Here is a 14201-nt window from a genome sequence, read left to right as displayed (position 1 = left end):
TTCGCCCGCCCCCCCCAGGCCCCCCTCCCTCCGCCCAATAAGGACATAAACTTCAACCCCTTCGTCCAGCCAGTACCCGCAGGGAACACATGGGTCCCTCCCTCCTTTTCCCGCCCCCTTTCTCCGAGCTCTTACTTCGCTCTCCGAGCTTTTCCCACCCTCCTCCTCTCCCTCTTTCTTTCCTTCTTTCTCTCTCTCCCTTCACCTGCCGCGGTCCCTCTCCCCTCTCTGTCTTCTCCTGCCCCCTATCTCTCCCAGTCCACCTTAACTTGAGCTCCGCCCCCGACCCCCATCCAGCCCTCTGCTGCTGCTCCGCCCCGCCTCCTGCACTCCACCGCCCTGTAAGCCCATTGGTCTGATCACCCGCCTATCCCAAGTGGGTCCCTCCTTGCGTTCGTCCAGGGAGGGGGCGGAGCCAGGGGGCGGGCCTGAAACCTGGAGGGGAGGGGGAGGAAGCCGTGTCCGCAGCGGCCAGGGAACCCAGCACCCCCCCACCCCCCACCCCCCCCACCCCCAGGCCTCCGAAGCTCCGTCCCCTTGAAGAGGGGCTTCAGTAGAGCCAGCACCTTGGGAGGAAGGGTATGAGAGGTTAAGGATAGGCTCGGTGGGGGTGAAATGGGGACGTAGGGTCTTGAGGGAAGGGGTCCCGTGAGGGGCTATAATCAGGTCAGGGCCCCAGGAGGGAGGGGGAGGGGGCCAGCAGGCCTTCAGCTCGGCCCCTTCGCCCCACCCCCCTCAGCGGGAGCGGAGGAGTTGAGGCTGCGGGCACCCTGCGTCCCTCCCCACGCGTGACGGCGCCCCGCGGGGAGGGAGCGGCGCCCTGGGCAGGCAGCCTCTGCGCCCCAGCCGGTGCCCGCTGCGGCCTTGGCATTGTCAGAGGGGCGGGGCCCGGCCCGAGAAGGGGTGGGGGAGGCGCGCTCCCGCTGCTGCTCCCGCCGCCATCCTGCCCGTTCCCCAAGTGGAGAAACTGAGTCTCCACGGAGGAGGGACTTCTTGACACCAGGTGGTGAGGGGACCCTGTGTGTTCTAGGATGCCTGCGCGACAGGGCTTGGGGGGACGACCAGGCTCCGTACTGAAGTGTCCCCCGACTGGGAAAGTATCCTGTGAGGGTACTTCCAACCGGGCCTGCGGCGCTGCGTACCCCAGAGGGCCCCTCCCGAAAGTGTCAAGCGGAACCAAGTCCGGCTCCCTAGGGCCAGGCTCTGCTCCCCTGTCGCCCGCCAGGCCGGACCGGGTCGGACTCGCTTTTCCCTCCCAACCCCCCCCCCCTCCGCAGGGGGCCTCCCTCCCTTTCCAGCAGGTGGCTCCGCGGGACACCAGCTCAACCTGTTGGACCACAATGGGCGGCGCCAGGGGGGCCCTGGCCCTCACCCGGGCTGACCCGGGATCCCCGCGCAGGGGGAGGGGCGGAGCCCGGGTCCCGCCCTCCCTCTTTCTCTCTCTCCCCGGCCGTGACTCAGCCTCGGGGCCGCTGCCCTGCGCCCCAGCCAGGGGCGGAAAGTGTGAGGCGCCCCTGAGGGCCCAGGCCAAACCAAACAGCCCCCCACCCCAGACATTATCTCACTGGAGAATTAGGGGGGCTATAGGAAGAAGGGGGCCGGCAGCAGGCTGGGGGCGCTCCGGCTCGAATAATCCGCTCCTGGTTTTCCTATCGTCCCGGTCCCCCTTGGGTCCCAAGGCCGATCACCGCTCCGGGTTTTCTTCTCGGCCCCGCTGGACAGATTCTGGTCCTGAGGGCCGGGAGCGGGTGGGGTCCAGGACGGGGTTTTTCCCTTCTATCTCCAGCCGTCGGGGTCGCGCTGGCCTGGGCGAGGGCCGTGCGGGGGGCCCGGCGGCCGTGCCAGAGGCACAAGCGACTTGGAGCAGGGGCTGTTCCGGGGCGGAGGGCGCTTGGCCGAGGACGGGGGTGGAGGGTGGGGGGAGGTGGCGGGAAAGTGGCCCAGGGCCTCCAGTGGCAATGCAAGGGCGGGAGCCTTGGCACCAGCCCTCAGGTACAGAGTCTCCAAAAGGCGCCCAGATCCCCAGGCTTGCCTTGCCCAGCCCCCACTCTGGGGGTCGTGTCCAGCGTCTGGCGGGACACGAGCTGGGTCTTTCGGCGCCTGGATCGCCACTCCCTACTTAAGTCCCTGGTCCTGGAACCTACTGTTGGTTCCGCAGTGACTCTCCCCCACCCCATGTTCCTCCTTTTCTGGTGCAAAGAGCTCTCCTCGCTCATGGGTCGGAGGGGGGGATCCCCGACTTGAAATTCCCGCCTACCCCCCGACTCCCGGCCCTTACCGCGCCAAACCACTGAGACTGCCGCGGCCGAGAAACGTTGGCTGCGGGCCCCGCCCCCTCCCACGAAACCCAGGCCGGGCCCCTGGGGCCTGTGGCCGCCCCCGCCCCGCCGCCACCGGGCGGGACTGGAACCCAGAGCTGGAGGGCAAATGTGGGGCCTGGAGGGGCCTCCTGGGGATAGGGGCGCGTCCCGGAGCTGCACGCTGAGCTAAATCTTTAGGCAACCCTCTAGACCTTAATATTTGGGGAGAGAAGCAGAGTGTGTGAATACCCAGGGAGTGAGGTGTTCGCCCTAAGAGAGGCACGGAAGCCCCGGCTGGGAGGGCTGGATACCTGGGATTGGGGACAGCGACTCGGCGTGGCGGCCAGGTGCCGGGACTGGCTGGGCCACGTGCGTTGAAGCTAGTTGCTTGCTGAGCCAGGGGTTCAAGAAGGATCTCGGCGGTGAGAGAGGCAAGGAGCGGGTCGGGGGACCTGTTTCGGAAAGTGGGGGGCTGAACTGCAAGCGGAGCGGCAGCCTGCGCCAGGCGCCCACCTCTTCCCCGCTACCCCCTTCCCCCTTCGGCTGCCTCCGCTTCCCTCGAAAAACCCGCCGCCCAGGAAACCACTGGGGGCGCGGAGACCGCAGCCCCCCCCTGCCCGCCGCCCCCCAGCGCCCCCACAGCGACCGCCCAACCCACCTGAAGGGACCGTGGCTGCCAGGGGTACCCCCTCCCGCCGACTCCCCCCACACCTGCGGGCGGCACTATTTATAACTCCGCGCCTATTCCGGGCCTCCGGGCTGCAGCGGGCTGCCGCGCTGCGATAATCGCCGCCGGGATCTCTGCGCCCCTCAGGACCGGGGGAGGTAAATTTAGCTTCAGGAAGCTCCGGGGAACATTTTCCAAAACTCCACGTCCCAGAGAAGGCGAGACAGAACCCCTGCACCCTCGGCCCCCCTCCGACCAGCCGCTAGGCGGCGCAGGTCTCTCGACCCCTCTAGCACAGCCGGCCAGACAGGAGTTAGAGTCGCTGCTTTGAAACTGGGGTGGGTTCAGGGCTGGGGGCTATTGATGGAAAGGTACTGCAGCAGGGCAGGGTCGGAGACGTCGGAGAATGGCTGGAGAGACTGGGTACGCTTCGAGGCTGGCCAAGACTCCTGAGCCAGAGAAACTGAGAGGAGGGGCAGGACTTATGTCTGTGGAGGGGGAAATAACTCACATGCAAACCGCATGCAAATAGGACGCGAATAGATGGCCACTCTCCTCATTTCCACCCAGCCTCTCCGTGTTGCTGGGAAAACAGTGGGACCCTTGCATGATCATTTCTATAATATTCTATAATTTATATAATAATTGCGTGCTTCTTGGCCCCTCTACACCTGCCTGCCACCCGCCATCCGGCTTCCATATCCGACACAGTCCACTTCCTCTTGTCTTGGTGGGTGGGGAGGTCATTTCCAGAGTGGCCACCTTGTCCACTCCATTCCTACCCTAACCATTCTTGTGGCTACTAGAACTGTCCCCTCCCTCCAGCCCCACTCCCACCCCTGTCCCCTGGGCTTGCATGGGTGGGTGAAGAATTACAACCTCCCCACCCCCTGTACCCCCACCCCCACCCCCATGCAAGTTTCTGAGCCAGAAGTCCGCACACTCACAGCCCGAGGAGCTCTGGTTGGGAAGCCATGGGCCAGGAAAGATCTCCTGTGTGGTTTAGGTGAGGGGCGGAGAAGCAAGCACAGGGGATTTTTAGAGAAGTGGGGCCCGGTGGAATGGGTGCAGCATGGGCGAACGGTGCTCTCCACACTCGCTTGCCTGGCTCTGCCTCCCAGCGCACTGAGGCCATGGTCGTCGCCAACACCAGCTCGGAAGAGGAAGGCAGGCCAATTAGGAAAAGCCCTGGATTTCAGCTCTGGAAGTCTGGGCTCACTAAATGGCGGTGTGCTGTGAGCTGGAATGAATCACCTCGTCTCCTGGGCCTGCTTCCTCCACATTACTGTGGGATGATTGCTCTTGTCCTCCACGCTTTCCGAGTGGACATCTGTGAGGCTAAAAGCACTCAGGAACGTGAAAAGGGCTCTCAGAGTGGCACGTGGAGCTCCTGTCACTCTCCTCGCCCCTTTCCTTTCCAGCTCTCACACTCTCTTAGGCCACGGTAGTTTCCACTCCGTTCTGCCTCCCCAGTGCCCAGCTCACCACAGGCCACAGCCCTGGGCTCTGAGTCCCTCCACCCATCGCTTCCCCAGTAATCTTGTAACCAGGAGTATAGGATTTGGGCAAAAACTCGGGCCAAGGATCCAAGACTGTTTGTAAGTGCCTGCTCTCTTGAGCTTGTCTTTTGAGAGAATATTCCAGGAAAGTTCACTTTGCAACATTGTACTCAGAGGGAGCCAGACCACCCCAAATGGAACAGATAAAGGCTGTAGGAACCCCTGCAAGTCAGATCTTTGTGACCTCAGCTCTCCGCTGCTTACTGGGCATACAGTGTATGAAGATGTATACTGCTTATATTGTACAAGCAGGAGGGCCCTTCATTGCCTGCTCAGCTACCCCTGCCTACAGAAGCCCTGGCAAGCTGTGTCTCCCCAACACAGTTTCTTTTCGGGAACTAAATCCTCTCACAGCCTCCTTTACTTGCTTTGCCCTGTCAGCGTGGGAAGTTTTGCTCAGGGCCTAGCAATCCTGAGTTGCTGACCTGAAGATCCCAAAGGTAGAGTGGCCACCTGGACCCCTTTTTGCTCAGCACCTTGTGGAATGGAGGGGTGATAAACTTGAGATTGCCACTCTAATATTTAACTGTCTAACCTTTGGTGAATGTGAACACCAGGGGGCAGGCATTATGGTGCAATGGATTAAGCTACTGTTTGGGATACCCACATTTCATATCCGGAGAGCTTGGCTACTCCACGCTTCCAATCCAGCTTCCTGCTAATGTGCCTGGGAGGCAGCAGATGATGGCTGCAGTGGTTGGCCCCCTGCCACCCACATGGGAAAACAGGATGGTGCTCCTGGATGGAGCTCCTGGCTCCTGGCTTCAGCCTGGCCCAGCCCTGGCTGTTGTGAAGTGAACCAGCAAATGGATGATCTCTCTCTCTCTCTCTCCCCCCTCCCCCCTTTTTCTCTCTGTCACTCTCTACATCATGCTGCCTTTCAAGTAGATAAAAATAAATTAATAAACATTTAAAAAAACAAATTGAAAACAAAGCAAATAAAACCCAATGCTCCCCCTCCTAAACCCAAAGGGAACTCCAGGGTCTCCTTGAGGAAAGGGGCGGGGCTCTCAAACCTGTAAGGAGAAGCAGAGCAGGGCCACCTGTACCCCGAGCCCTGAGCCTGCACTCGGCTCCGAGCACTGGGGAGCTCCAAAAACCTCCACCCTGTTCCTCTGACTACAGCTGGCCTTCACTATGGGGCAGCGTGGTCAGCACCCCGCTCCCAGTGCACAGGCCTTCGCTCAGCGCTCAGCGTAGGAGAGGCGTGTGTGCTCTGCTGTCAGAGGCCAGGTGGGGAAGGAGGGTGGTTTTTTTTTTTTTTTTTTTTTTTTAAGATTTATTTATTTATTTGAAAGTCAGAGATACATAGAGAGGGGAGAGGCAGAGCGAGAAAGAGGTCTTCCAACTGATGGTGCACTCCTCAGATGACCACAACAGCCGGAGCTGTGCTGATCAGAAGCCAGGAGCCTCTTCCTGGTCTCCCACGTGGGTGCAGGGGCCCAAGGATTTGGGCCATCTTCTACTGCTTTCCCAGGCCATAGCAGAGAGCTGGACAGGAAGTGGAACAGCCGGGATTCAAACCGGTGCTCATATGGGATGCCGGCGCTTCAGGCCAGGGCATTAACCTACTGCGCCACTGCATTGCAGCGCCGGCCACGAAGGCGGGTGATTAACAGGTGTCCATGCCATTCACTGCCTCTGACTTGCATAATTAGAGGGCTCATGTTAAAGGCCTGAGAGCCAACCCTGAGGAACTCCTGTCACCAATAAGGGGCACTTGTACAGTTCATAATCCCACCTGGGCAGATATTCAGACTTTTTTTTTTTCCTCTAAAGTTTTATTTATTTGAAAGGCAGAGTTGCAGAGAAAGAGAGAGAAACAGAGACACAGAGAGAGAGAGAGAGAGAGAGAGAGAGAGAGAGAGAGAGAAAGTGGTCTTCCATCTGTTGGTTCACTCCCCCAAATGGTTTCAGCAGCTAATGCTAGGCCAGCCAGAAGCCAGGTGCTTGGAACTCCATCCTGGTCTCCATGTGGGTGGCAGGGGCCCAAGCACTTGGGCCATCATGCTCTGCTTTCCCAGGCACATTAGCAGGGAGCTGGATTGGAAATGGAACAGCTGGGACTCAAACCTGTACTCATGTGGGATGCCAGCACTGCAGCAGGTAGCTTAACCTGCTGTGCCACAATGCTGGGCCAGGTATTCAGACTTTAGTGACCAGCCCTGTGACAGCAGAAGCAAAGGCAGGTGTGCTAACCAAGGCCAGGGAAGAAGCTGACAAATAGCTGCCAGCCCACCAGAAAGATGAGTTCCAAAGATGGCTCCAACCAAAGGGTCTCCAGAGGTTAGGGCATTTTAGGAATATTTTGCTAAAAGGCATGCAGGAAGTAAGCAGGTCCCTCTCAAAATGCAGTAAGTACGGGGCTGGCTCTGCGGCTCACTTGGCTAATCTTCCGCCTGCAGCGCTGGCACCCTGGGTTCTAGTCCCGGTTGGGGTGCCGGGTACTGGTCCCGGTTGCTCCTCTTCCAGTCCAGCTCTCTGCTGTGGCCCGGGAAGCCAGTGGAGGATGGCCCAAGTGCTTGGGCCCTGCACCCATGTGGGAGACCAGGAAGAAGCACCTGGCTCCTGGCTTCGGATCGGCTCAGCATGCCGGCCACAGTGACCATTTGCGGGGTGAACCAACAGAAAAGGAAGACCTTTCTCTCTGTCTCTCTTTCTCTCTGTTTAACTCTGCCTGTCCAAAAAAAAAGGAGTAAATAGGAAACTGTCTGCCCTTCTAGAGGCTGAGTGGGTGCTTGGACAGTCTGATTGGGACCCTGAAACCCCCAGAAGTCGAGTTGTTCTAAGCACCTGCTTCCTATAGAGTGTTCTGGACAACCAGAGAAAGCTTCAGAAATTGGCTGTTGGTCCAGAGACTAATTGCTGAGAACTGACAGAGATTACCTTTAAGGTAAGACAAGCAAGGCAAAGGCAGGCAGCTTTATTGGCCATTGCTCTCCAGCCAGCTCCAGGTAGCCCAGGTGGACGAAGGAAGACACTAAGGTGAGAAACAGCAGCCCCCAGTGTGGGACCAGTAATAGGCCACCAGCTAAGTGAGGGCCCGGCCAGTGTGCGTGGTGCAAGTAGGCAGGAAACCGGAAATGCGGGTGTCCAGGTCATCACTGGGGAGAGAGGGCTCAGGGCAAAGCTGGTTCCTCTCAGCTCCCAGGAGGCCACTGGTGCTAGGGGCTCTCCGATTGGTTCCTCGTAGTAAAATCCAGAGCTCCCCTGAGAAGCATTGGGATACCCTAGAAAAAGAAGGAAAGAAATATGTTTTTGCTTGACACTGGAGCCATGTTCTCTGTGTTGACTGCCAAGAAGGACTCTCTTTCTAAAATAGAGTAACAGAAAATCAGGGAAAGATTTCTGGAGTTTCTTTTTTCAAAGATTATTTATTTGGAAGGCAGATTGAAAGAGAGAGAGGGAGAGAGAGAGAGAGCACTTCTATCTACTGATTACTCTCCAAGTGGCTGGGCTGGGCTGAAGCCAGGAGCCAGGAGCTTCATCTGGTCTACCACGTGGGTGCATGAGCCCGAGGACTTGGGCCATCTTCTGCTGCTTTCCCAGGTGCATTAGCAGGAAGCTGGATCTGAAGTGGAGCAGCCAGGACATGAACCAGTGCCCCTAAGGGATGCCAACATCTCAGGTGGCAGCTTAAACTGCTATAACACAACACCGGCCCTAGATTTGTGGAGTTTCTTTTCTTTCTTTTTTTCTTTTTTATTTTTGACAGGCAGAGTGGACAGTAGAGGGAGACAGAGAGAAAGGTCTTCCTTTTTGCCGTTGGTTGGTTCACCCTCCAATGGCCGCCGCGGTAGGCGCGCTGTGGCCGGCGCACCGCGCTGTTCCGATGGCAGGAGCCAGGTGCTTCTCCTGGTCTCCCATGGGGTGCAGGGCCCAAGAACTTGGGCCATCCTCCACTGCACTCCCTGGCCACAGCAGAGAGCTGGCCTGGAAGGGGGGCAACCGGGACAGGATCGGTGCTCTGACCGGGACTAGAACCTGGTGTGCCGGCACCGCAAGGCGGATGATTAGCCTGTTAAGCCACGGCGCCTGCCCTCTGGAGTTTCTGACCTCTAAAGTAGGCCCTGAAGTCCTGACTTCTCATTTCCATACATTCCTGAATCTCTCATTCCATCCTTAGGAAGGGCTGTGGAGCTGGGCTGGGTGCTGCTGGGTATTTAAGTCAAGTCAAGCCCCATGCAAGGCCCCAAGAGCCAGGGAGCAGAATTCTCAGCTCTCCACAAGGTGCTTTGGGATCGTGAAACCATTCCAGAGAGTATTTCAGCTGGGGTCAAAACAGAAGGATGGGCCCGGGGTCAGGTGGCAGGCTGTCAACAGCCAACCTGTAAAACTAACACTAAAGAAGACTGGCCACTGGTGCTGGGTCAAGCAGGCTGCTCGGAGGCCCGAAGCGATCACTGGAATCTTAGTGGCCATAAGCACTCCTCAGTCGGGGCCTCAGCGGCCCTGTAAATCCCTTTGCTTCTCCTGTACTGCCTGCAAGGGCCCGGGCTCTGGTAAGTGTAGGTTTGTACGGGGCTTGAGGGCTGTGAACGAAGCAGTTCAGGACGTCCATGCTGTATTACCCAGCCCCTATACTCTGTTGTCCACGTTGCCAGGGGATGGCAGGCATATACCGTCCTGGACTTAGAGAATGTGTTCTTTTGCATCCCCTAGACCCTGAATCTTAAGTTATTTGCTTTTGAGCAGAAAGACCCCCAGACTCACCAGAAGCTGCAATGTTGTTGGACTATTCTACTACATAAGGTTCTAGAATTCTACAGTTTTCAGGAAAAGTTTGAGTGAAGACTTGAGGAGACTAGAGTTAGAAAAAGGGACAGTCTTAGAATATATGGATGACATTCTTATCACAAGCCCCTCAAAGGAGTCTTCCGATTACAGACATCATCTAGACACTGAATCATCTGGCAGAGAGAGGATATAAGGTATCAAAGGCACAGGGGCAGCTGGTGTGGCGCAGTGGGTTAAGCTACCACCTGCGATGCTGGCATCCCACATGAATGCCGGTTCGAGTCCGGGATGCTCCACTTCTGATCAAGCTCTCTGCTAATGCACCTGGGAAAGCAGCAGAAAATGGCCCATGTGCTTGGGCCCCTGCACCCATGTGGGAGACCCAGATGGAGCTCCAGGCTCCTGACTTCAGCCTGGCCCAGCCCCAGCTGTTGTGGCCATTTAGGGAGTGAACCAGTGGATGAAAGATCTCTCTCTATCTCTGTAACTCTGCCTTTCAAATAAATAAATAAATCTTTAAAAAAAAAAAAAAAAAAAAAGGTCCCAAGAACTGTGGAGCCTACTGCAAGATGGCAAAATGGAAATTTGTAACTTGGCTCCATCCAAGACCAGAAAACAATTACAGGGACTCTTAGGGATGGCTGATTTCTGTTGGATTTGGATACCCAACTTTGGTCTAACAGCAAAACCACTTTACAGCTTATTAAAAGAAAGGAAGCTGATCTCTAACTGGGTAAACAGTGTGATCAGGTCTAGAAGAGTTTAAGGAATAAGAGCTCTCTCTCTCTGTTTTTAAATTAATTTATTTATTTGAAAGGCAGAGTTATAGAGAGGCAGAGAGAGAGAAAGAGAGAGGTCTGAGGTCTTCCATCCACTGGTTCACTCATCAGATGGCTGCAGTGGCCATAGCTGGGCTGATCAGGAGCCAGGAGCTTCTTGTGGATCTCCCACGTGGGTGCAGGAGCCCAAGGACTTGGCCCATCCTCCACTGCTTTCCATAGGGGAGAGCTGGATCAGAAGTGGAGCAGCTGGGACTCAAACCTGCGCTGATTTGGGATGCCGACACTGCAGGTGGCAGCTTTACCTGCTATGCCACAGCGCCGGCCCCTAAGATAACTCTTGTTAGAAATCTCTGCTTTGGAATCACATCATCAAGAGAGCCCTTTGACTTGAATATATGTGAAAGAGAAGGAACTGCGGTGAGAATCCTGACCCAAATGTTGGGACCATTAAGACAAGTGGAAGCTTATTTTTCTCAACCATTAAATATTGCATTCCAGGGATGGTCACCCTGCTTGGCTGGCAGTTAGAGCCACCAGTATGCTGATTAAAGAAGCAGGAAGGGCCGGCGCTGTGGCTCACTTGGTTAATCCTCTGCCTGCTGCGCCGGCATCCCATATGGGCGCCAGGTTCTAGTCCCGGTTGCTCCTCTTCCAGTTCAGCTTTCTGCTGTGGCCCGTGAGTGCTGTGGAGGATGGCCCAAGTGCTTGGGCCCCTGCACCCGCATGGGAGACCAGGAGAAGCACCTGGCTCCTGGCTTCGGATTGGCACAGCGCCGGCCGTAGTGGCCATTTGGGGAGTGAACCAACGGAAGGAAGACCTTTCTCTCTGTCTCTTTCTCTCACTGTCTATAACTCTGTCAAAAAAAAATAAAAATTAAAATAAAATAAAAAAGAAGAAGCAGGAAAGCTGGGGGCCGGCACTGTGGTGCAGCAGGTAAAGCTGCCACCTGCAGCACCAACATCCCATGTGGGTGCTGGTTATAGTTTCAGCTGCTCCAACTCTGATCCAGCTCTCTGCCAATGAGCCTGAAAAAGCAGTGGAAGATGGCCTAAGTGCTTGGGGCTGTGTTACCCATATGGGAGGCCCAGATGGATTTCAGGCTCCTGGCTTTGGCCTGGCCTAGCCCTGACCATTGTAGCCATTTGGGGAGTGAACCAGCAGATAGAACATCTCTCCCTCTTTAATTCTGCCTTTCAAATAAACGAGGAAGTAAACCTCTGCATAATGTAGAAGAAATATGGTTTGTAGATGGCTGCAGGTTTATGGCAAAGGGTCAATGGAAAGCAGGGTGTGTAATCATGACTTACACAGAGCTGTTGAAGCCATGCATCTCCAGAGACATCTGTGCTAAAGACAAAAATAATAACCCTAACTAGAGCACGAGAACTTGGGAAAGACTTTATATATATATATATATATATATATATATATATATATATATATATAAAACAAAAAAACATATATATATATATATATATTTCTTTTTTACTTACTTGAAAGGTAGAGTTACAGAGAGGCAGAGACAGAGAGAGAGAAAGAGAGGTCTTCCATCCGATGGTTCACTCCCTAGATGGCCGCAACAGCTGGAGCTGCACCGATCTGAAGCCAGGAGCCAGGAACTTCTTCTGGGCTTCCCATGTGGGCGCAGGGGCCCAAGGACCCTCCTCTGTCCTCCCAGGCCACAGCAGAGAGCTGGACCGGAAATAGAGCAGCCAGGACTTGAACAGGCGCCCATATGGGATGCTGGCATCGCAGGCGGTGGTCTCATTCACCATGCCACAGCACCAGCCCCGGGAAAGACTTTAATAGTTGATACTGACTGTAGGTATGCCTTCTCTGTGGCCCATGCTCACAAAGCCATTTGGCAAGAAAGGGCTCCTAAATGCTGAAGGTAGAGACTGTAACCAAGGGTGCAGGATTGGGTAAAAAGGGGGCACTGGAGTGTGGACAGAGCCTCTGTAACAGTTTGTTCCTCAGAGGATGCTCCAGGAAAGCTTCTCTTACAGCACTGCGTTCACAGGGGCACAGGAAAACTGCAAGAAACCAGTCTGAATCCGATTCTGGAACAGAGTGTGAAGACGCGTCTTGTTTGAAGAGGAAGGGCCCGCCCCTCCCCTCTTTCCTCCACTCTGGACTACTCCCCTAACCCTTGCTGTAAAAGCCCTAGCTGCGCGCTCCTCCAGAAAGCGGTTTCTGTAGGAATGCCACTTCCCACTGTCTCCTTGTCACAGTAAATGCAGCTTTCCTCTGAGCAACTCCCATGGGAGCCCAGTTATTTGGTGACACCCATGCAAAGGGACCCCTTGTGTCAGCTAACAAAGTTAAATATGATAAAGGAATTCTCCGGCTGCTCCAAGCTGTGGAAGAAATAGCTGTCGGACACTGCGAGGACATTGCAGAGGAGGCTCTGAGGCCATAAAAGGGACCAACTCTGCTGCTGCTGCATCCCCAGACGGCCGCGACGGGCAGAGCTGCACCGATCCGAAGCCAGCAGCCGGGAGCTTCTTCCGGGTCTCCCACGAGGGTGCAGGGGCCCAAGGACTTGGGCCGTCTTCCACTGCTTTCCCAGGCCATATGGGATTCCAGCACTGCAGGTGGCAGCTTTACGTATTACGCCACAGCACCGGCTGCAGTCCTTGAATTTTTAAAAATAAACATGTATTATATATTTGGAAGGTGGAGAGAGAGAGAGAGAAGAGAGAGATCCTCCATCGGCTAGTTCACTCCCCAGATGCTTGCAACAGCCAGGGCTGGACCAGACTGAATGGAGCCAGGAGCCTGGAAGTCAACTGGGGTCTCTGGCATGGGTGGCAGGGACCCAAGTACTGAGCCATTGCCTGTGTGTTAGCAGGAAGGCAGATTCTGGCGCAGAGCTGGGCTTCAGCCCAGGCACTTTGATGTGTGATGTGGGCATCCCAAGTGGTGTCTCAACCAGTGTGCCAAATGCCCACCTGTGGGCTATTATTAAGTGTGCCTGTGATGTCATCCATTATGATGGAGGCAGGCTTTTGACAAGATGCTACTTGGGATACCTGTATCCCATATCAAAGTGCCTGGGCTCCAGTGCCAGCCTGCCTCCCACTCCAGCTTCCTGCTAATGTGCACCCTGAGAGGCTGCAGGAAAGGTTGAGAAGAGAAAATGCATGAATGACCACTTAAGGTAATCAAAACCCCAGGGACGGAGGACTTGGTGGATAAAATAGAAAACAATGCACCTACGGCCATAAAGATAACGTACAGGGACAGTGTTGTGGTACAGTGGGTAATGCCACTGCTAGGGACACCTACATTCCACGTTGGAATGCCAGTTTGAGTCCCAGCTGCTCCGGTTCTGATCCATATTCCTGCTTATGTGCCTAGGAAGGCAGCAGATGATGGCTCAAGTAATGGGCTCCTGTCATCTCTGTGGGAGACCAGGATGGAGCTCTGGGCTCCTGGCTTTAGTCTAGAACAGCCCTGACTGTTGTGGGCATTTGCTATGTCTCTCTCTTTCTCTCTCTCTCTCCATCACTCTTTCAAATAAATTAATAACTATTTTACGGGGCCAGTGTTGTAGTGTAGCAGGTTACGCCATTGCCTGTGATGCCGGTATCCCACATCAGAGTGCCAGTTTGAGGGGCTGGCATTGTGGTACAGTCTGGCTGCTCCACTTCCAATCCAGCTCCCTGCTAATGTGCCTGGGAAGGCAATGTTAGATGGCCCAAGTACTTGGGTTCCTGCCACCCACCTGGGAGACCTGGATGGAATTCCTGCCTTTGGCCTAGCTGTTGCAGCCATCTGGGGAATGAGCCAGCAAAAAGAAAATTTTTCTGCTTCTCTGTCATTTTGTCTTTCAAATAAATATATATTTTTTAAAAAGGCTCTATAGACCAGGCCTTCTAAGCCCTTCACTACCCAAAGTGGTATACAGGCAGGGCTACCTTGCAGGTTAACTTCATGGTTCTATCTTCAGCCCAGGGGGATTTAAATGCTTCCTAAGGGTTGTAGCACATTTACTGGGATGATAGAAGCCTCCCTCTGCTGAACTGAAGTCATTAAAACCCTACCAATAGAAATTATCCCGAGATCCACTCTGCTCAGGACGGTGGAAGGTGGCAACGGATTGTGCCCCAGGCTTCGGGGCTGAGTTAGAAAAGCCAGGCTCCTGGAGGCCCT

Source organism: Lepus europaeus, chromosome 5 (assembly GCF_033115175.1).
Source record: "Lepus europaeus isolate LE1 chromosome 5, mLepTim1.pri, whole genome shotgun sequence".
Taxonomy (NCBI): domain Eukaryota; kingdom Metazoa; phylum Chordata; class Mammalia; order Lagomorpha; family Leporidae; genus Lepus; species Lepus europaeus.
The sequence above is the reverse complement of the archived record's forward strand: the minus strand, read 5'-3'. Positions refer to the sequence as shown.